General features: G+C 45.1%; 1 protein-coding gene across 12 annotated transcripts in view; it reads left to right on the forward strand.

The window, feature by feature from the left end:
* The first annotated feature begins 2,717 nt into the window (after window positions 1-2,717).
* LOC120051292 (bromodomain adjacent to zinc finger domain protein 2B-like) overlaps window positions 2,718-23,988 on the forward strand; it is a 78,963-nt gene continuing 57,692 nt past the window's right edge. For 11 of the 12 annotated variants that reach the window (XM_038998083.1, XM_038998090.1, XM_038998087.1 and 8 more), the window contains exons 1-2: window positions 2,718-2,882; window positions 16,349-16,392. The gene's annotated coding sequence lies outside the window, so the exon portion shown is untranslated. Of the gene's footprint in view, window positions 2,883-2,970; window positions 3,074-16,348; window positions 16,393-23,988 lie in introns of those variants that run through there. The other variant, XM_038998085.1, reaches the window with a different exon arrangement.

Consider the following 23,988-nt stretch of genomic DNA (forward strand, 5'->3'; position numbering starts at 1 on the left):
AATAACACTATTAATCTACTAAAGTGGGGGGGGCAGGTAGCCTAGTGGTTAGAGCGTTGGGCCAGTAACTGAAAGGTTGCTTGATTGAATCCCTGAGCTGACAAGGTAAAAATCTGTCATTCTGCCCCTGAACAAGGCAGTTAAACCCACTGTTCCTGGGCTGTCATTGTAAATAAGAATTTGTTCTTAACTGACTTGCCTAGTTACATTTCAAAAATTATATACTTAAAAATACTAAAGGTGTTTAAAGTGGCAATCCTTAATTGAAACATTAACAAAGTGTTTTCCCCGCCACAGTTTCAGTAAAAAGCTGAATGATGGGGCTGGAGAAATGCAACCACTCTCAAATCCGAAGACTATGCTATGGATGCAAGGACTGACCATCCGTGATTTCAAAATGATAGTTTAACCATGTTTTTTAGCTATAGAGTGGTGGTTTAAATATACTTTGTTTACAAACATCGGAGTAAAACGAGCTTATATTTTGGGTTCTGATGGGGTAGGACAGTTGAACAGAGCTGATGAGGCAAAATACATCACTTTGTTCAAGAATCAATGGGTACATATCATTAATTTGTAAGTCCAAAAATGGATGTAGCAACTAAGGAATGCCCCTTTAACACAAAGTGACCTTCATACGGCAGAACTATGTCGCCATTTAAACGTGACCCATTAACCTGTCCGAAAATGTTTAATTCTGTCCACTGTTCCGCGAATGCCCTGCAAAATCATTCCCTTATCCCGCATTTGGGCTTTTTAGATGTGGTCACCCTAATTCCACCGGTGGAAACATTGCTACTGCAACATTGCTACTGCAATATCTTTTCACATGTGAAGAGATTAACATTATTTCAACCCCACATGTGAACTTGCAATTCCACATGTTAAAGTGAGATTTTCACATGTGGAATTTTCTTGCATGTGAAACTATACATTTGATTTTCACTTTCACATTGCAATTCACATGTGAAAAACAATGACATGCGAAAATCGAATTTGCAGTTTTATATGTGAAAAACGTTCACGTGAAAATCTCACTTTCACATGTGGAATTTCAAGTTCACGTGAGAAACAATCACATGTGGATGTTTTTCGCATATGAAACTGCAAATGTGATTTTAACATATGAATGTTTTTCATGTGTGAAAATGCAATTCCACATGTGGAAATGCAATTTCACATGTGAAAGTGAGATTTTCAAATGGAGCTTTCTTACATGTGAACCTGCAAATTAGATTTTTAAACGTGATTGAATTTCACATGTAAACTTGCAATTCCACATGTGGAAGTAAGATTTTCACGTGAATGTTTTTTACATAGCACTGCATTGACAATTTTCACATGTGCATGTTTTTAACATGTGAAACCGCAAATGTCACGTGAAACTGCAACTCACCTGTGAGGTGAAAGCATGTTATTCTCCTCACATGTGAAAAGGCGGTGTTAACATGTGAAGTCTACATTTTGTACATGTGAAAATATGGTTTCACATGTGAAATTTAAGCTCAACATGTGAAAACAGCAAAAGAAATTAAGGGTGGGGCAAGGGCATGTAAACAGAGCCGAGCAGTTGTACCCATTCTATCTTTAACCACCCCTCCCCTTGTTGTTTTCCAGTTCAATGAAATAATCTGGCTGCCTGCACCCTGTCTGACTGACTAAAACCCTTGTCTGGGTCACAGGGCCCATGCTCAGCCTGTTGCTTGTTATGTGTTCAGAGAGGTATAGAGCGTACAATTAGGCACACAGATGGCTGTTGTGTCTTTGCCATGCAATGGTATTGATCTTCTCCTTAGGAAAAGATCTGTGTATTTCTCCCCTGGATTTTCTGTTTTGCAAGTGCGTTCTGTTTGAAAACCAAAAGGCAACATTTGCACAAGTACCTCCCACTTATTCTAGTTGTAAATCATTGGAAGTGGCATAAAGGGGAAACTTTGATCACATTTAAGATGATCATATGAGGGTTCATCTGTCACTATAAACCTAAACAGATTATGAAAAAACACATAAAGATTTGGGCAGCAGTATCACCGTTTATCCTGTCCAAAGATGAGGAAAGACAGAATGTGAGAGTTAATATTAAATATGAACATTTGAGCATCACATGTACTGTCACAAATTATGACCAAACACATTTTGAGCATTAATTTCAATCCCACACATGCATGCGTTTTAAAACAGTAATGCACAGTTTTAAAAAATCGGTATTATTATAGCATTTCCATAGACAACATGTTCATAATAAATACTATATTTCCCTGATACTTGGAATCACATTAATGTTACTAGTTGATATCTAGCCTATGGAACATGCACTGAAAGTAATCATTCTAATTTGAGAAGTTTCAGTCATTCCATACATTATTTGCATAACGCGGGTCATCTATTAATAATATCAATGATTATGAATAATCAGTTAGGTAACTTTTCAAAAACAAATAAACAAACAAAACAAGCCAATAAGATTCCTCATCCTTGAATCAACTCAATAGATGCTTTTGTTTGTCACATTAGCACATGGTATAGTCCTAATCATAGTTCTGTCTAAACGTAGTGTACTATTGTTTTCCTAATTAAAACAAACATTGATCTCTATTAATGTCAAATACAAGTTTTCTTTTGTGGCAGCTTGTAAGCTGACGTCACTTTGGTTCCTTGAAGTGGAGCTGAATAAACCTTGAGAAGAGTCTCCTTCAATCTGCTGTTAGTAACTAACACACACACTCACTCACACCGAGACTCAATTACTGCCCAATATTCCTTTCTTTATCATCTGTTACCGGCCTCTTTCAAAACGAAATCGAAAAGAGGCTAGAAGGCTACACGAAGTATTACTTGAAACAAAATCCCGTTGGAAATAAGTATTAGTGTCGAAACTAAAGGTAAGTGTCCTCTTATTTCAAGGTGGGGGTAAAGAAGACGTTATGTTATATCATAGAACAAGCGATGTAGCTGGCTTGATTTGTTTCGCGAGGCGAGCTGTAGTTTCTTTGCTTCTGCGTGTGTCCCTCAATCGTCAACTGCAGATTGATAGAAACTTATCAAATGGATACAATGTTATTCTAAGCAATCGGTATGTGCGCCTTTACTGCATGGTAAAATAATAGACTACACCAAAGTTGTTTTCTAGATTAAACGGAGTGTTTTGTCGTTGCTCAGATCAAGCTAGTTGTGACCTGATAGTCGGAATCGTCTTTGTGTCCTCTCTCGTGCGGTTTAATTGAACTGTTCTATTTTTTTTTTTAAATAAAAACTGTTTTATTTAGTTCAGGAAAACTTTTTTGAAGATGTTTTTACCCACTGATGTATATAAGTTAGCTAGTATTTTTGTGCACATTTAAAGGAACGATGTGGGAGTCAATGAAGGTAGGGAGCACAAGCTACCTTTGGTCTATTTAGCTGTCCGTTTACAGACAGGGCAAAATCCGAGCCAGCTAATAGCTCTTCAATGCGAAAATAAAATAATTAGTAAGCATAAACATAAATACTTGATTTAACAATATAACAGATTGTGTTATGGTTTGCCATGTAAAATTACATATCTTATTAGTAAAATTAGTTTGATGTTTTTGTCGAGTTTCAGGCTCTTTTTACAACTGGCTAAAGCTATCTTTGTTGCTTCCTCAAACAAGAAGCAGCTGCTGCCTGGCCGAGTTGTTGAAATGTATCCCTTTGTGTATATTACAATATCCTCCATTTTTCTACCCTTCCAAACAACAAGCCTTTCGCCATCTTGGTTGATTTAAATTCCCTAAGCACCCCACGCTTGAAGGAAACGTATCCATGTTTTACATAGAGAAAGTTTAAACTAGACTCGGAAAGAAATGTAGACGATGACGTCATGTGAAGTTTAAGAAAAATGTAGCCAACATTAGCCTATGATTGGAAGGAGGAACAATTTGGTGTTACATTTGAAGAAGAGTGGGATTCAGCTACAATGTTACAGTGACATTATACAGTGTTGCAATAATCGGATACACGTTTTTGAACGCGCAAAATACACAAACGGTGTGTTTTAATAAGTAGTGGCAGGTGGAGATGGCATGCAAACTGCCTTTTTAAACTAGATTTTTTTCACACTGAACTTGGTTAGGTGTTTTCTACATGCACGGTTTCTAGTTTATCAATGACACTTTGATAAAGATGTTATTTGTCACAACACTGTTATTCAATAACATGAATAGCACATATTATGTGTTTTAAACGTTTAACCGCTGGAATTAGGCAATAGGTTACACAGGCTAATCATAATCGATTAGAATAAATATGCTATATCAGAATGATGTTATGACATATAGCCCAGTGTATCATCATGTTTTGTTATTGCATTTAAAAAAATATTGTTGAATGGACTAATAGCCAAATAGTCTAATACGTTTAGACATTGATCAACAGCTATGGATGTTTACACAAATGTCAACTTTTAATTCGTCAAGCAAACTATTATTAGTATTTTCCCTTTCCCCTCTTTTCTCATTTGCTTACTCCCCTTTGCAATGTGGGAGTCGTTGACACGTGTTTACAAATAAAAGGCAAAGATAGTGTGCCTAGGCTTATCTACTGGTAATATCACAATGTTCACCTTAGATGACTATAGGTCTGGGCCTAATTGTCACGCCATAAGTGGTATGCGCTATTGAACAACATGTAGCCTAGTCGTTATCCACAGTCTTGTCATTGTAAAGCTCATTTCTGAGAAGATGGCAGAGGTGTGACAGAGACAGTAGGTAGTGATGACAGTAGGCTGGTTTGAGTTTTTTATTACCATGTTATAACATATAACATGGTTCATTTGTGTGTTTTGTTGATGTTATAGCGGAGGAAAGATTTCAAACATAGGCTACCCAAAGTAGCAAACTGTCTAGTTTATCATCGAAGAATCTCCTGTCACACTAGAGATTATACTCTCATCACCAGTTGTTCTGGTGATCATCCATCCACCATATCCCTGTGTGATAGTCTTTAAAATGGATCTCAGTTGTTGTCTCACAAGCAGTTGTTGTAAAAGAACAACAACAATGATGCTTTGTGATAGGGAATCTAATCGTTTCACCTCCCACCCTCTTTGTTTGGATATTTACTGCTGCAAAGCTAAAGTGCACAGGAGCAGATGCTTAGCCAAACATCCTTGCTGAGGGAGGCGCGATGCCTTTTTCCTTCTGGGAATGGCTCCTCTCCTCTCCCTGTGCTGATGCATGGACATGACAGCTGCTTGATTTCATGGAGCTGCTAAGAAGCCATTAGTGGTATCAGTGAATTGAAACGGAACAGTCTCTCCCATTTTTCCACCACTATTACAAACGGCTATTGTTAGCTTCTTTTGTGTGTGTGTGTGTGTGCTGCAGCTGAACACACACACAGCAGAACAGGGCAGAGGAGCACTAATATACTTGTGTTGCTGTGTGTTTCCCCATAATGCGAGTGAGAGAGAACAAATCTGTCAGGGCTTGTTTGTGATGTTGGTTTGAAATGGAAGCAAACTGTGCTACCTCAAGCACACTCAAATCAGGGATGTTTCCATGCCTGGCCAAGAGAAGTAAAAAAAATTAACTGTAGTGCTCTCTCTCTCTCTCTCTCTCTCCCCTGCCCCCCCCCCCCTCTCTCTCTTTCTCTCTCTCTCCATCTCGCCTCCCCTCTCCCTCTCTTCCCCCCCACAGAATGTTGTTTTCTTTGCCAGGAGATAAAAAGGACTTCCGCTTGACTTGAACATTCAGGAATTAAAGATAGACATGTTTAAGCCCTATTTGCATGTCTACCCAACGCTGCACGAAACGGTTGCTATTGACTAAGCTGATTAGGAGAAATTAGGTTTAGGAGCCCCTGTGTCTGGGGGTGCTGAAACTGACAAAACTTGGACAGCTTTTCTACAGACAATCCCATATGCACACAAGTCTATTCTGTCTAATCCTGTACTATTGAAATTAGGGGTAATAATGTTAGAGGAACGTGCCTGCTTTGGTGTCCACCACTTTTTTGTCTTTTTGAAATGAGGTGAGGATGGTTATCCAGTCAACAATCAAGCAGTTTGTCGCGATCTACGCTGCCACCCTTTGAATTGATCTTAAACGCAATGCCCACATGGCTCTCACTGATTGCAGTGTGCACTGAATTTGATTAGCATGCTATATTCCTATACTGCACCTCCTTGTGCTAGTTTCAATGTTTCCCTTCATTGTTTGTGAGACACTGTAACGAAGCATTTACTACTGTAACCCTAGAAACGAAGGCCTACATTGTTTGTTTCTGGCATTGATTTCCTTGTTTATGTTGTTTTGTATGGCCTACACAGAGATTGATTAGCTTCTGTAAACAGATCTTATGTGTGGTAAGGGATTGAACAGTTGGGTAAAGTCTGTGAAATCTCTGCACTGTAGTTAGTGGTGGTGTGTTGTTCACACTCATTTCAAGTTTTCAACTCTAAAGAGGAAGTAAAGTTTGTTTTGTGTTATGTGAAATTAATCAACCAGAGCCTAATTAGCTAAACCTGGATTGTCACCGAGTCATTCATCCCTGTGTTTACTTCAAGCTCTCTCTCTCTCTCACACACACACACACACACACACACACACACACACACACACACACACACACACACACACACACACACACACACACACACACACACACACACACACACACACACACACCAATCTTCTCAGAAGTCAAGTACTAACTTTTATAAAGATGCGTGGTGAAATTGATGGCCCTTTAGGGATGCAGGAATTGGCTTAAAACCCTTGTTTAATTAGGCTACTGCTGATTATTATTGTTGGCTATTAAACCTTTGTTACTGTGCACAATGATTGTCAAGTCTGAAAATGTTACTTGCAGCAAGGGTAGCAAATACTCATTAGCACAACTGTTGACAGAACATAACATAAGTTAATGACAGTATGACAAGTTTGTTAGTGGTCGTATGATCTACTTCACCTTCGCTTTGCTATTCTAGTCACACTGTACATTAAGTTGACATAAAGTAGCGGCATGCATTTTTACATAGCCTAGCCTACATTATAGCACACACATCCATTTTACAAACATGGTGGTAGTATGCAAGATGAATGTCAGCAATGTGCAAGAACATACTATGGGCATCTATGGTGGCCTGGTTCAGTTTGTGACATGATCTGAAAGTAACCGTGTCAAGGGGAGCATTACTGGTACAAGCAGATGTCAGTTTTACAGCAATCTGGCTTGTTTAACACGTACAAATAATCCATGTGTTATTGGTGCTTTCATAGACTCCAAAAATGGTAGCATAAATGCCTTTTGTACAACCAGGTCACGCCAAGTTCACTTTGTTTCTGAAATACCAAAGACACGGAGGCCATGTTTGGGAGAAAAGGAGCCGATTAGCTGCTAAGGTCTTTGTTTTGTCCGTTCCCTGGGCTTCTTCCTATTTATCATTCAATGTGAGAATTTCCTTGATGAAACTCAAGGTTATTTTTTCATGGTCTGTCTGTCAAGATGCTTGTTGTTCCACTGGCAAGGTGAAGAGGTTGATTTCTCCCTCAAGTAACGCCTCATTTTCAAAGTCCTTGAGCTCTGCAGAAAGTCTGTAAAGGAGTAGGCTAGCCTGTCTGTCTGTCGATTCATTTTTCCTTCTTTGTACTGTATCATAAAACCTGCCAGTTTTCTAAAAACAGTCACAAAGGGAAAACCAGGCCTATTGACTTGGTTTGTGAGGGTGTTTGAGGCAGAGACAAAAAACTGTCTTTCATTTCAGCTGTAGGCTATTGCTTACAGTAGCCAGGTATTAGGCCTTACAGTTTCCTTCCTTCTGTCCCGAATGAGCACACTTCAATCTAAAATGCTGATAGCCTGATGAGAACTAAGAGCATTGGTTAGGCTAACTGATGTAGGAACTGAGCCAAGATTAGGCTACAGAAGACTATCCTTTTCCCCCAAAACAACATGGTTCCGTTCATAGCCTAGTAGTAGATTAGCTAGGCCTACTGCTTAACGCCAGCCACTCTGTCTTGTCTGTAGCCATGCTAAACGTGTATGGCTTGATACCCTATGACAGAAGAGTCAGATAAAACACAGCTCTGCTCAACATGAGTCCTTCAGAGTGGGTCCAAGGTTGATGCTTTCGAATGACATCATCTGAAGGAGGGTATATCCTAAGCTATGCGTAAGGAGCAATCCACTATTAGAAAGGGCTTGTTTTTAGCGGTCTTCACCAGCGAGAGATTGTCATATTGCCTGTGTGTGCCGTGGCTGGAATGCTCCAGTGATGGAGTCCCTGCCTACTGTGATAATGGGGACGGTATTGGAAATACCGATCGTAGTATAGCTTAGCCTAGGCCTGTTTGGTTGGCTTATCACCCTTTTACATTCTCTACTAAAATAGTGTGCAGCCTGCATGCTCTATTCACGTATCTGCAGTATCTCTCACATGCTGGGAATTCTGAAGTGTTGTTGGCATTGCGGGTAGAAATATCTTTGGATGTGGGAATGGGAATTGTGTAAGGTTTTATATTGTGGTGGTGCCGGGGATGGTCAATGTTGTTCATCATACTAGGACAGCTGGTTGCAGGATTGAGGAGGATGGAGTAGACCCTGGGTGGCTGTTAAAAGGAAACACTCACACACACAGGCACACACACACACACACACACACACACACACACACACACACACACACACACACACACACACACACACACACACACACACACACACACACACACACACACACACACACACACACACACACACACACACACACACACACACACACACACACACACACACAGGTACACACACACAGGTACACACACACACACACACAGGTACACACACACAGGTACACACACACACACACAGGCACACACACACACACACACACACACACACACACACACACACACACACACACACACACACACACACACACAGGTACACACACACACACACCCACTCTGAGGTTGCGCTTCAACAACCAACCTTTTATTTATTGATCGTTCCAGCATTTAAAATCTGGTCACTGCTGCCACAAAGGCTTTTCATTTTAGCTGTGCTGGCAGACTGCTGCAACCTAGCCAGAATTTTAAATATTTAATTTTAACTGAGCGCCATAAGAACTGACAAGGATGTGGAGGGATGGGGGAAAGAAGGACTCTGTTCAGCAATGAAATAGCCTAATTTTGGGTTGGTCAGCAGTAACCATACAGTGTAAGGTCTTCTTTGTAAACCGTCCTGCTTGCATTTGTCCGAGTAGGGCAGGAGTAAAGAGAAGAGGCCTCAGGCCTAGGCTATATCCATGCAGCAGACAGTTGCAGGACAGTTGCTTATATCTGTTGTATTTTACTAGAGCTGATTCACAGATAATATGCCTAAACTTCAGGGGCGTACTTAGTGACTCAGTCTTCGCACGTTCATCCAAATAATTCCAGCATCTGAACAGTGCACTGTGCCCCCGCCAACTTTCCTTCGATTCACAAGTGGATGAAACTATTTCACTGGAGAAAGCATCTGAGCGAGTGAAACAGCGCCCCTCTGTCTTACTATATGTAACCCATGTATCTGATGCTGTCTGGCTAAAAAGAGTATCACATGCCATACTCTTTTTGGCCAGTCGGCATAAGATACATGGGCTATACATACATGTCCTCTGCCTTGGCAACGATGGCAGTATTTTCAGCAGCGCCTGTCTTTTTACTAAAGAAATATGTATTGCATCCCCCTAGAGCCCTCAAACTCAACACTGGTCCTCGAAGCCAGTTCCACTGCTTGTATTTCATTGTACCCCTCTAATCAGGGACTGATTTAGCCCTGGGACATCAGGTGTGTGTAATTAATTGTCAGGTAGAATAGAAAACCAGCAGGCTCTGGACCTAGTTGGGTAAAGGTGAATACCCAGGGCCCAGGCCTGGTTTTCTACTTAGCTAACAGATGGAATTGTTTTAAGAAGATCATACCATTTGACTTGGAAATTTAGGACCCCTGTAGGTATCAAAAAAGATATACCAAAATCTAGTAGTCCATAGAAACACGTTGAATAACAGATTCATACATTTAAAAAGACAGAATCAAAAGGAAGTATGTTTTGAAGTGTCTGTCCTATATATGAGAGATATAAGAAAGCTCAGGATTTAAATATTTTTTTTTTTACTGTGGAATTACCTGTATACCTTTGACATGGAAATGCCCTATTCACTTCCATTACAAGTCCTGTGACACTTCTGGGGGTTGTAGCGCAAAACAGAGAACACCATCGTGTTCTTGAGAGCCTTTCTATATTAATGTCTGTAGGCCAAACACGTTTGAATGCTACAGATATTTTCATGAGAATACAGATTCGTGGGATGTCTCGTTGTCTGACAAACACCGCTGTAGCTTTGCCACCTTCAACCGCAGATACGGAAGGCCAACATTGGCGAATGCGGTGGTTTGGGACAGAGCCCATGCTAAAAAACAGATACCTCTAGCTTAAAGAGACACAGCGTGGGGGGGTGCCTCAAGTGGGGAAATTTGTAAAAAAGAAAAAATATGTTTATTTTTATTATGCACAGTTCATGAGGCCCCTTGATGATGATGATGATGTAAAGCCTGTAGCAATTGCCTCTTCTGCCTAATGGCAAGTCCGCCAGTGCTGAACTTTAAAAGACTCTGTTTGATATTGTCTTTAACTCATCTAGTAAAATGTAGCCTACAATATAGATTAGGCCTTTGCATGTCATGGTGATTTCAGCTTGACTCAGCCTACCTAGTAACAGAGCTGCTGCCTAAACATTCTCCTGATTGGATTAGTCATTATTGGACCCGGAGCTAACTGGCTGTTTTAAGAACTAGACGTCAGAACAGGAACTTCACCTCGGGAAGAGGGGGATTCAAGTAATCCACACTAGCGTGACTAGCACAGACGCACCGTGGAGTTATTCCTGGGAATGGACGGATTCTATCTATTCATTTGATGTTCTACAATCTGTTCTCCATCAGGATTCGTCCCGTCTTTTCCCGTACGTGTGTGCTGTGCAATAACTAAAAGACACTTAGCCTACAAGCAGTAAAAAGCAGGGAACCACATGTAACAAGTCATTCATTAAAGGCCTGTGAGAAGGAAATGGAAAGTTGAAAATGTGCCACCATTTTCTCTCAGACCTCATTCTCTTCCACAGATAGCCTAGACACATGCTGTGGTGATCTCTCCTCTAGTCTCAATGTGGCGGGAGTTGAAACAGAGAAACCGTTCGTCCGTCACTCCTCTCCCCCCGTCTGCCCCAGAGTGGCTGTTGTTGTTCACGGCCGCCATGAAAGGCTAGCTGCCTGCCTTGTGGCATTGTCCCTTTCTCTAAACGATGACACTGAGAGACAGCTGTAACGCGAGACGCCTCTACCCAAGCAGGCGCTCGGAGAGCGGACGGGGAGACGCCTTTATCTCAGGCTGGGGGGCACTGACCTCTACTAGCTCTCAGGGCTGCATGGGAGCAATGTTTGGAGTTAGTATCCACCCTCTACTAACTGAAACTCTTAGACTACATAATAACATCCATGGATTGGGTTGCAGGGTAGTCGGCCTTGTGGGCCTTGGTAGGATTGGTGTTTTGTGGTTGTTGTGTTGTGGTTTGAACTAGTGTGTGCCTGTGTGGCAAGGTTGTATTTGTTTGTGCGGGTGTGCTTGTGTTTGTGTGTGTGCATGTCTTATGTTTGTTCAAAGATGGAAACATCCCCCTGGCCTCCAGGCTACGGTGGCTAAATCCTCTGTGAGAGCTCCCGCGTGTAATCCAAATATTTAGAGCTAATTTAAGCATGGACCAGAAGCGGAAACAACATCTCTGTGTGTGTGTGTGTGTGTGTGTGTGTGTGTGTGTGTGTGTGTGTGTGTGTGTGTGTGTGTGTGTGTGTGTGTGTGTGTGTGTGTGTGTGTGTGTGTGTGTGTGTGTGTGTGTAATCTCAACACAGGGAGGGAAATGAAAGCACTCAATCACTCACCTGTCAGAGCTCTTCACTCCCTCCAAGTATACACACATGCACACATCTGCGCACACACACACACACATCTCCCTCAGGGTTTGACAGGATTGGGCCTTTTATTGACTCCCTGATTGAGACAGGCGATTCATTTAATGGAAACGTTAGCCATCGAAACACAGTAATGCAGGAATCAAGACAGATGGACATCTCTCATCTTTCCCCCTGTGCTTTATATTAGGTTGAATGTTAGCTTGTAGATGAACTTTGGTGATCATCTTGTATTTCAAACTATCTTGTATGGAAGACCATGTTGAGGCTGAGCTAGGCTAACAGGGAGAGTACAGAGAGAGGATTTATTGCAGGGTATGATGTGTTGGTCGGTTTGTTGGTCGACCCAGAGCCGGCCGGGCAGGAGAGAGAGGGGGCGGTGGGTGGGAGAGGCGTGACAGCTGCGTTGGCGGCTGCTGTGAGTGACCTTCACGCGTCGTCTTGGTAGATTGTCAAGGCTGTTGGGATGACACTGAGCCATGGAGCTCTGCTCTGCTCCGCCGGAGCGGCTGCGTCCTCTCATTCATTCACTCAGATAGACAGTGGTGCGCTCCGGGTACAAGTGGTGCGCTCCCGGCCTCCCGGGTGGCGCAGTGGTCTAGGGCACTGCATCGCAGTGCTAGCTGCGCCACCAGAGTCTCTGGGTTCGCGCCCAGGCTGGGCTGGGTTCGCGCCCAGGCTCTGTCGCAGCCGGCCGCAACCGGGAGGTCCGTGGGGCGACGCACAATTGGCATAGCGTCGTCTGGGTTAGGGAGGGTTTGGCCGGTAGGGATATCCTTGTCTCAGTATGTAAAATGTAATAAAATGTATGCACTCTACTGTAAGTCGCTCTGGATAAGAGCGTCTGCTAAATGACTAAAATGTAAAATGTAAGTTGCTCATATGCACTTCTTCCTCTAAATCGTAACTGTAACCATTAGGGGGGGGGGGGGCAAGCTCACCTTAGATCAGTGTCTACTCCAGAGGCAACTTCATCCTACTTCATCCTAATTCTTATGGTTAATTTATGTAGCCAACTATCAATTTTATAGCCTGTATGAATGAAGTCCCACAGTTGTGAACGTGGGCTGTGTTCAGTCTGATGACACACAGTCACATCAGCGTGTCTTAAAGGCTCAGTGCAGTCAACAGTTTTATATATATTTCAATATTATGAGGTTGGAATAATAATGTGAAATGGTGAAAATGATGATAATGCTGTTTAAAAATACATTTCAGCCTGTTTTGCTGTGATGGAGTTTTGGCCTTCCATGGTGACATCACCATGCTGTAAATGAGTTAAAAGACCAATAAGAAAGAGAGTTCCGAACCTCTCTGGGCTCTCGATTTGCGCAGTGGTCTAAGGCACTGCATCTCAGTGCAAGAGACATCACTACAGTCCCTGGTTCAGATCCAGGCTGTATCACATTCGGCTGTGATTGGGAGTCCAATAGGGTGGTGCACAATTGGCCAGGGTAGGCTGTCATTGTAAATAAGAATTTGTTCTTAACTGACTTGCCTAGTTAAATAAAGATAACCATTTTTTCCCTTCAGTTTTCCACTTCCCACTCAGACCACTCCCAGAGAGTCCTAGCAAAATTCCTGCTTGAGAAAATGCTCTTTGCTAAGAAGCTATTTTTGTTTCTTTTTGACCATTTTAATTTAAAACAATCACAGTAAGTTACTTAATTGTTACCCAGAAATGATTTGATATTGAGATAAAAACGATTGCGTTGGACCTTTAAGCTGAGGCCAGAGGCAGGTCCGTCCAATTAGCCGGTGAATGATAGCCCCATAGGCTAAGTGGAGGGAGACGGAGAGAGGCTCCCCTCAGATTCATCATGATGCTACTGTAGGAATTGGCTTCTAGCCATATTGGGAGTAGCGTTACCAGGGCTGAATCATAAATGGCACACACATACAGTACCATCACGCTCACACATACGCTCACACATACGCCCATGCGCTAACGGGTACACACGTGCACACACACACACGCACATTCACGCAGGCACGCACGCGCACACACACACACTGTTTGTGTTACATAATGACAGTCCCTCGAGGGTGTCCTCTCTCTTAAATCCCACAAATGGATTGTGTTTATGTTCGTTGCTTTTCAGCCAGTTCTTGTGCTTTACATTGTGTGGGATAACCCACTCCCCAGTAATGGGACTTTCTCCATCAGGTCTAGGAAGAAGCCATTTAATGGAATAGAACACACAGAGAGGCTCTTTTGAATAAGCTGAGAGAGAGGATCAGAATTGCACTTAGGCAAACGTTTCTGCGCACAGATTTTTCTCCCTCCCCTCTTCCTCGTCTTTCCACAGAACAGACACTCACCTCTCGCCACAGATTCCATTTTGTCAGCTTCCAGCTCCAGATCATGTAACGATAAAAGATACTGCCCCGCAGTTAAACAGTGCCAGTAAATCACACGCAAAAGAAAGCTGGGGGAAGCAGTATTTTTAAGCAGAGAGAGAGAAGGGGGATAGAGACAGAGAGAGAGGGGTTCTTTGTGTTCTGTGTACTGACTTTGTGAGATGAAGAGATGAACCACTGCTATTTAGGGATCGGTTTCCTGCAACTGATTGTGTGACGACTCAGTGGTGGATAGATTGTCAAGACTTGCCTGTTTTGTTCCGGAGGTTTCAGAAAAATGTCTGCGGCCAGTTCACAGTCAGTGCCCTCCGCTTTCATCCCTCCCTCCCTCCCTCCCTCCCTGGCCTGCGATATGAGCCGGGAGCCACAGATGAGCCGGGAGCAAAAGGAGTAAAAACACCTTTTTAGTGTGTCTGTCAGTGAATGGCACTTTATGAAGGCCTTGCTAAGGTTTCTCCTCACTACAGTTAAGTCTACATTACTAGATTTAACGTGACGGTTCTCTACGCCAAAGGCAATATTCAATTCCAAGCCTCCGGGGCCACGTCACAGCTGTTGCCCTGGAGGCCTGGAATTGAAAAGCCTTGTTCTATGTGGACCTGTTGTTCTGTGCCTGCGGGCTTAGAGAATGTTTAGGCCTAGTTAGATGCTGCTTAATATCGTTGTGTTGCTTATGACTGTGTTTGACTAGAGCTTACGTAAGGCTCTAAAGTGTTCCAGGCCCATTGTCTCAGCAAATAACTAGCGCTGCCGTGGCATCAGCAGCTGATGTCGGGTCAGTGTGCATTTCAAATACCCAGGCAGGCGAAAACGGTGTGAAGTATGTAGCTTCAAATCTCGCCACTGTCATTACAGCACTCTTTGGCTGGGGGAATCATTTCAGTGTCGCGCCCTCTCTGAGGGAACATCCTTTAATCATGGCTCTAATAGGCCTTTATGAAGACTCTACAGATGAATTCCCTCAGTCGGCTCGGCACGGTGTGTTATCACCACAGAGATGTGTAATCAAGGTGATGTGTGTGTGTGTGTGTGTGTGTGTGTGTGTGTGTGTGTGTGTGTGTGTGTGTGTGTGTGTGTGTGTGTGTGTGTGTGTGTGTGTGTGTGTGTGTGTGTGTGTGTGTGTGTGTGTGAGATCAGCCCGACCAGATCAGGCCTGTGGATGACGAGGAGGAGTCGTTATCGCTAGTTAATACCGTTTATTTCCTGTGGAGATTTCAGCCGTAATGGCGCGTGTGTGAGTGTGTTTCTGTGCCCCTGTGTCTGTCTGTGTGCTGTAGAGTTTTACCCAGTGTCAGGGTGAGTCTGTGCACCAGAGTGACCAATGACACCACTAGCGGTGCTGCAGTGAGAGAGACAGTGCCACGGCTATGACACACAGTCCGGACTGTCACCATGTCCTTTCATACACACAGGCTGAGAAAGCTCCCTCTCTGCCTCTCCCCTCCTCTGTGCTCCAGGAAGACAGATAGATCAGAGACAGTGTAGCGCTGAGGGGCGTGAGAACACTGGGAAGGGCTGGTCCTCTCTCTTAGCAAGAACTGTCTTGTGTTTTGGGGAAATATCCTCCTCCCTCACACCAAAAGCCATAATGTCTGGCTTTCATTCTAACAGGTTTAGCAGGAAAAATGTATGACTGTGTGGTGTGTTTGTGTTCGCAGGCCTGCTGTGCCTGCGACAGAGAGAGAGAGAGAGAGCGAGAGAGAGAGTGTGTGTGTGTGTGTGTGTGTGTGTGTGTGTGTTAGATCTGCTTATGCTCAGTGCCAGCTCCTAGCTGGGTCTTCAAAACGTCATGTCCTTTTGTTTTGTTTGATCTGTCAGTTGACCACAACAGCGCACAGAGCTTTGATATGGATGTATGTTGGAAATGAATTAGGTATTTCCCCTCAGGGTCCAAACTGGTCGCCATTAGCGTTTAGATTGTATTTTTCATGGAGAACAGATGAAATGAAAGGTGTCATACAGAAGAGATATCAACGTATAAATGGATTAACGTGACTGTTGTCCTCTTTTTCTCTCTCAGGTGTTAGAGCAGTGATGTCACAGAGCTGAAGACATTTCCTATCAGTGAGTACGGACTCTTATCATCTTTTTATCATCTCTGAACGACTGTCAACAACATTGCTTTTTCTGTTGTTGGGCCCTGTGTGACATTCCCTAATACTTATAGTTGTTATGTGTAACGGCTTTCCTCCTCCTCTTCATCCGAAGAGGAGGAGCAGGGATTGAACCAAAATGCAGCGGGTTGTGAATACATAATGATTTATTAAAGCAAACGACGAAACACGAAAACAAACACTTGGAAGGATTACAAAATAACAAAACAACGTAGACTGACCTGAACGTAAGAACTTACATGTAACACGAAGAACGCACGAACCGGGAAAACAGACTACACAAAAACCGAACGAACAAACATACCGAAACAGTCCCGTGTGGCGCAACATACACAGACACGGAAGACAACCACCCACAAACAAACAGTGTGAAAACACCTACCTTAATATGACTCTCAATCAGAGGAAATGAAAACCACCTGCCTCTAATTGAGAGCCATATCAGGTCACCCTTTAAACCAACATAGAAACAGAAAACATAGACTGCCCACCCAAACTCACGTCCTGACCAACTAACACATACAAAACTAACAGAAAACAGGTCAGGAACGTGACATAACCCCCCCCTCAAGGTGCGAACTCCGGGCGCACCAGCACAAAGTCTAGGGGAGGGTCTGGGTGGGCATCTGACCACGGTGGTGGCTCAGGCTCTGGGCGAGGTCCCCACCCCACCATAGTCAATCCCAGCTTACGTCTCCCCCTTAGAATGACCACCCTCATCTTACACCCACTTAATTTTAATGGTAACCTTAATATAAGGGGCAGCACCGGGACAAGGGGCAGCACCGGGATAAGGTAGCTCAGGACAGAGATATAGCACAGGACAGAGAGGTAGGTCAGGATAGAGAGGTAGCTCAGGATAGAGGGGCAACTCCGGACTGAAGGGCAGCTCCGGACAGAGAGACAGCTCTGGACTGAGGGGCAGTTCTGGATAAATGACCGCTCTGGGCTGAGGGGCAGCTCATGACTGGCTGACGGCTCTGGACGCTCATGGTTGACTGACGGCTCTGGACGCTCATGGCTGACTGACGGCTCTGGACGCTCATGGCTCGCTGACGGCTCTGGACGCTCATGGCTGGCTGACGGCTCTGGACGCTCATGGCTGGCTGACGGCTCTGGACGCTCATGGCTGGCTGACGGCTCTGGACGCTCATGGCTGGCTGACGGCTCTGGACGCTCATGGCTGGCTGACGGCTCTGGACGCTCATGGCTGGCTGACGGCTCTGGACGCTCATGGCTCGCTGGCGGCTCTGGACGCTCAGATGGCGCTGGTGAGACGGATGGCTCAGATGGCGCTGCGGAGACGGATGGCTCAGATGGCGCTGCGGAGACGGATGGCTCTGGCTGATCCTGTCTGGCGGAAGGCTTTGGCTGCTCCTGTCTGGCGGAAGGCTCTAGCGGCTCCTGTCTGGCGGAAGGCTCTAGCGGCTCCTGTCTGGCGGAAGGCTCTGTAGGCTCATGGCAGACGGGCGGCTTTGCAGGCTCATGGCAGACGGGCGGCTTTGAAGGCTCAATACAGACGGGCAGTTCATGCGGCGCTTGGCAGACGGACAGTTCAGGCGCCGTTGGGCAGACGGCAGACTCTGGCCGGCTGAGACGCACTGTAGGCCTGGTGCGTGGTGCCGGAACTGGAGGCACCGGACTGGAGACACGCACTTCAAGCCTAGTGCGGGGAGCAGGGACAGGGCACACTGACCTCTCGAAGCGCACTATAGGCCTGGTGCGTGGTACCGGCACTGGTGGCACCGGGCTGAGTGCACGCACATCAGGACGAGTACGGGGAGAAGGAACAGTGCGTACAGGGCTCTGGAGACGCACAGGAGGCTTAGTGCGTGGTGCCGGAACTGGAGGCACTGGGCTGGAGACACGCACCATAGGGAGAGTGCGTGGAGGAGGAACAGGGCTCTGGAAACGCACTGGAAGCCTGGTGCGTGGAGTAGGCACTGGTGGTACTGGGCTGGGGCGGGGAGGTGGCGCCGGAAATACCGGACCGTGCAGGCGTACTGGCTCCCTTGAGCATTGAGCCTGCCCAACCTTACCTGGTTGAATGCTCCTCGTCGCCCGACCAGTGCGGGGAGGTGGAATAACCCGCACCGGGCTATGTAGGCGAACCGGGGACACCATGCGTAAGGCTGGTGCCATGTAAGCCGGCCCAAGGAGACGTGCTGGTGGCCAGATATGTAGAGCCGGCTTCATGGCACTTGGCTCAATGCTCAATCTAGCCCTACCAGTGCGGGGAGGTGGAATAACCCGCACCGGGCTATGCACACGTACAGGAGACACCGTGCGCTCTACTGCGTAACACGGTGTCTGCCCGTACTCCCGCTCTCCACGGTTAGCCTGGGAAGTGGGCGCAGGTCTCCTACCTGCCCTTGGCCCACTACCTCTTAGCCCCCCCCCCCCCAAGAAATTTTTGGGGTTTCTTCTCGGGCTTCCTTGCTAGCCGCGTACCTTCATATCTCCGGTCTTGAGCTTGATTCTCCGGCTTCCAGCCACGTCTCCTTGCTGCCTCCTCATACCACCGCTCTTGGGCTCTCGCTGCCTCCATTTCCTCACGAGCGCGGCGATATTCCCCAATATGTGCCCAGTGTCCTTTTCCCTCCAAGACTTCTTCCCAAGTCCACGAGTCCTGATTGTTTGGTCGCTGCTCGTAGTCACACTGCTTGGTTCTGGTAATTTGGTGGGTGGTTCTGTAACGGCTTTCCTCCTCCTCTTCATCCGAAGAGGAGGAGCAGGGATTGAACCAAAATGCAGCGGGTTGTGAATACATAATGATTTATTAAAGCAAACGACGAAACACGAAAACAAACACTTGGAAGGATTACAAAATAACAAAACAACGTAGACTGACCTGAACGTAAGAACTTACATGTAACACGAAGAACGCACGAACCGGGAAAACAGACTACACAAAAACCGAACGAACAAACATACCGAAACAGTCCCGTGTGGCGCAACATACACAGACACGGAAGACAACCACCCACAAACAAACAGTGTGAAAACACCTACCTTAATATGACTCTCAATCAGAGGAAATGAAAACCACCTGCCTCTAATTGAGAGCCATATCAGGTCACCCTTTAAACCAACATAGAAACAGAAAACATAGACTGCCCACCCAAACTCACGTCCTGACCAACTAACACATACAAAACTAACAGAAAACAGGTCAGGAACGTGACATTATGAGAGAAGCTTTTGAAATCATTTTTGCTCAACTTGTCATCAACAATATTTGTTTGGCGTAGAGGAGAGTTCGCAGGCTCCTTCGATTCCAGGCTTAATTAGATTTCATTCTTTTGACACGAGAGGATTTTCTCCCCCAATTAAATTGAACAAGGGCTCCTTGAAAAAGAAGTTGTTCTGATTACATTACAAATTCAGAGTTTCATTCAGTGAATCATGCAATTAATTACATTTCTCTCCATTTTGATCAGAATTTTTTTTTGTGGGGAAGGGAAACATGCGAATTAACCATCATCAGTGTTTGTGATCTGTTGCAGTAACATTATAATCTAAACAGTTATTACAGTATCTGTTGATGTAGCCTAACATTGAATTGAAAGTGTTAGGCCTATCAGTTGGAGTTAAACTGAATCATGTTCCTCAACAATATAGTGGATTAAATTGGTTGGGTGGTTAGCCGTTTCTCACCCTCTCTTCTGTGGCTCATCTGTCTGGCTCTGCTTCTCTCTCTCTCTCTCTCTCTCTCTCTCTCTCTCTCTCTCTCTCTCTCTCTCTCTCTCTCTCTCTCTCTCTCTCTCTCTCTCTCTCTCTCTCTCTCTCTCTCTCTCTCTCTCTCTCTCTCTCTCTCTCTCTCTCTCTCTCTCTCTCTCTCTCTCTTACCACTAGCTCTACTCTCTCAAGGTTTCACCAAGCAGACAAAGGTGACGGTTTTATCCCGCAGACAATGACTTGCACTTTTCTCCCTTTCTCCCTTTATGGCTTTGTGCTGATGAGTGTGTCACCAGATCTAATCTCACACTTTAGAAATCAGCTTTACCTCTTATGCAGCTCAGCTCAGCTGGGGTGAGTGTACCGTTGAGAGTTAGGTGTGTTTATGTATTTTGAGGTAGGCCTATTCAGCAGATTAAAAAAATCTAAGGGGAGCGGTTCTCCTCCTAAATGTGCTTTTCAAGTGGATGTTTGCTTGACGTACAATACACTTGATTTGAGAATCACCTGCACTGCAAATTGTAAGTTACACATTCTGAACCGGTGCTGGGCCTTTACCTATTACACGTCATGTAACTTATTATTGATAGCTGTATGCTATCAGTCATGATATTGACGGCTCCATTTGAAATTGATTTCCTGGAAATGTAGGGCTGGAGAACGGGTGAAAGGCAAACCCCTCTGGTGGCTGCGATGATTTGCTCACTGAACACTGCAGTGAAATGTCCACCTATCAGTCTCTAGTGATCGTACAGTATTTCTGTCTGTTTATTCTTCCATTAGTCCATAGAAAACAGGCAGAACCTTGGCAAACATGGACACCATCCAAACAGCCACAGTACAGAGCAGTTATCCACCATTAGTTCCTTGTAAGAGGAGGGTAGGAAAAGGGAGAGTGGTGCTTAAATACCCAGAGGGAATTACAAATGTTGAGAGAGAGACTGACAGAGAGACTGACAGAGAGAGAGACAGAGAGAGAGAGAGAGCGAGAGAGAGTTGTATAGTATTGTTTAGAGAGTTTACAAAGGGATGGCAAAGTACACGATGTGTGTGTTTGTGTGTGTACAAGCCTGTGTGGCGGTCGGTGCCGTTTAAGATGATGGAGGATGCTACATTTTTTTTAATGAGCATGGCCTTATTTCTATTACAGCGTATTGGATGACTGTCAAGCATATTCCATTCACCCAGCTCAACGTAACACCAATAAGTTGAGGCTACTACATGATGCTACATTTTCCCCTGTACCCGTCATGAGGTTGCTACAACCTAGCCTATGAGTGAACGTTTACAGCGTAGGTGCACAGGTCGGGGGAATTTTGAGTAATCAAGGTGACAGGCAGTGACACATTTAATACCGCCTTGCACACTGCTGATCTATCTATAGCTGATCTAGAGTGTAATCATTAGTCCAACAGTTGCAAATGAGAGTTGTAGCGTTAGTAAACCCTGCTACAATCACGCAGTACAATCAGCAGCAAGCAGTTTAGCAGTTACATTGGCGGGCCGTGGTGGCAATAAATTAATAAAACCAAAAGCTTACTTTGACTTGGAAGAGTTCCAGTGTTGGATAGCCATAGCCAGCTAGCTAACATAGCATCCCTCTGTTTGAACCAGGTGTTTGACTAGGCTAAACTAGCTAGCTGCATTCGATGCTAGCTAAGTAAGTGAATGTGAAAAAATATATACTATGAAATATAGCTAGCTCTCTCTCTCTCTCTCTCTTGCTTCTCCTTCATTTTGGAAGAAATTAATTTATTCAAAACTGTTCAACTATCGTCTTTATATCTCTTTGAGTCAACTACTCACTACATGTTTTGTACTGCAGTGCTAGCTAGCTGTAGCTTATGCTTTCAGTACTAGATTCATTCTCTGATCCCTTGATTGGGTAGACAGCATGTCAGTTCATGCTGCAAGTGTGCTGATAGGTAGTTGTCATAATTACTGTGTAAGTCTATGGAAGGGGGTGAGAACCATGTGCCTCCTAGGTTTAGTATTGAAGTCAATGTACCCAGAGGAGGACGGAAGCTAGCTGTCCTCCAGCTACACCATGGTGCTACCCTACAGAGTGCTGTTGAGGCTACTATAGACCTTCATTGCAAACAGTGTGTTTTCATCAATTATTTGGTGACGTGAATATATTTACTATAGTTTTATCTAAAAAAGGATAACTTGTTTAAGGTTTCACTTTTTATTTGTATGAAATTCACTGAGGAGGATGGTCCTCCCCTTCCTCCTCTGAGGAGCCTCCACTGAGGCCTGTGTATGTGTACACATGTATGCGAGGGTGTGAAAAGGACACATTTTAAGAATAGATTGTTTTTCTTTGTTATGTGTTTGGCATTCTCTTTTTGTTTTGCCACCCATGATCCGGAGAGAGAGGTGCTGAGAAGTGTGTTTGTGTGTGTGTGTGTGTGTGTGTGTGTGTGTGTGTGTGTGTGTGTGTGTGTGTGTGCAGTGTGTGCGTGTGAGAGAGAGAGAAAGGTGAGAAGTCAGCCTTAATAACTAGCTGATGTTCCTGAACACACTTCCCTCCTTTCCTTCCCTTAGATGTACAGTGTGTTCTCAGTATAGCCAGTGGCCTGACAGATTGCTGGGTCTATGGTAGAAGATGGTAGCACTAAGTACTAGAGCTCACTAGTACTGGGCTGAAAGGAAGGAAGGAGGGAGAGAGAGGAGGAAAGGGAGAGAGAGGAGGGCAAAAGAGAGAGCGAGAGACAGGTGGGAGAGAGAGAAGACTGCTTTATGTCTTTTGTTCGCAATGCTTTATGCTATGTAAAACGTCCGATGATTTTAGTTCATTTGTGTGGTTGTATTTTGTCTTTTAAGTTAGTTGGGTTTGGTTATACTTGTACAATATTGTACAATAACTAATAAGAGCTATTAGTAAGAGCTGTGGCGGTCGTCTTGCCTTCAGCCTGTATGTTTACTGATTACATCATCAACATGTGAAGCAGCACTTTAGACCGTGGAATTCAGCTGTCCCAGGAAGACACCCTGTTGTTAGAGCTGCCGTTTCACTCTTTAGACTGTGTGGTGTGTGTGTTTTGAGAGTGAGTGAGTGAGTGAGTGAGTGAGTGAGTGAGTGAGTGAGTGAGTGAGTGAGAGCGAGGTAATGCATGCAGGCTATCTGTACTTAAGCCAAGGTGCTGCGTCGAGGAGCAGTAATGCCTACACAGCCCCATCTGCTTTATCCAGCTTGAAATGCAATGCCTTTTAATGACAAATACGAATCACAGAGAGGTGTCGGGAGAGGGAGGAGTGAGAGGGAGAGGGGGAAGGAGAGAGGGAGGTGGGGGAGGGAGAGGGAGGAGGGAGAGGGGGAAGGGGAGAGGGAGGAGGGAGAGGGGGAGAGGGGGAAGGAGAGAGGGAGGAGGGAAGGAGAGAGGGAGAGGGGGAAGGAGAGAGGGAGAGGGGGAAGGAGAGAGGGAGAGGGGGAAGGAGAGAGAGGGAGAGGGAAGGAGAGAGGGGGAGGAGGGAGAGGGGGAAGGCGAGAGGGAGAGAGGGAGGAGGGAGAGGGAGAGTGGGGGAAGGAGAGAGGGAGGAGGGAGGAGGGAGAGGGAGAGTGGGAAGGAGAGAGGGAAGAGGGAGAGGGAGAGGGAAAAGGAGAGAGGGAGAGGGGGGGGGGGGAGAGGGAAAGGGGGAAGGAGAGAGGGAGAGGGGGAAGGAGAGAGGGAGGAGGGAGAGGGAGAGTGGGGAAGGAGAGAGGGAGGAGGGAGAGGGAGAGGGGAAAGGAGAGAGGGAGGAGGGAGAGGGAAAGGGGGAAGGAGAGAGGGAGAGGGGGAAGGAGAGAGGGAGGAGGGAGAGGGAGAGGGAGAGGGAAAAGGAGAGAGGGAAAGGGGGAAGGAGAGAGGGAGAGGGGGAAGGAGAG

This window comes from Salvelinus namaycush, chromosome 7 (genome assembly GCF_016432855.1).
Source record: "Salvelinus namaycush isolate Seneca chromosome 7, SaNama_1.0, whole genome shotgun sequence".
NCBI classification, from domain to species: Eukaryota; Metazoa; Chordata; class Actinopteri; order Salmoniformes; family Salmonidae; genus Salvelinus; species Salvelinus namaycush.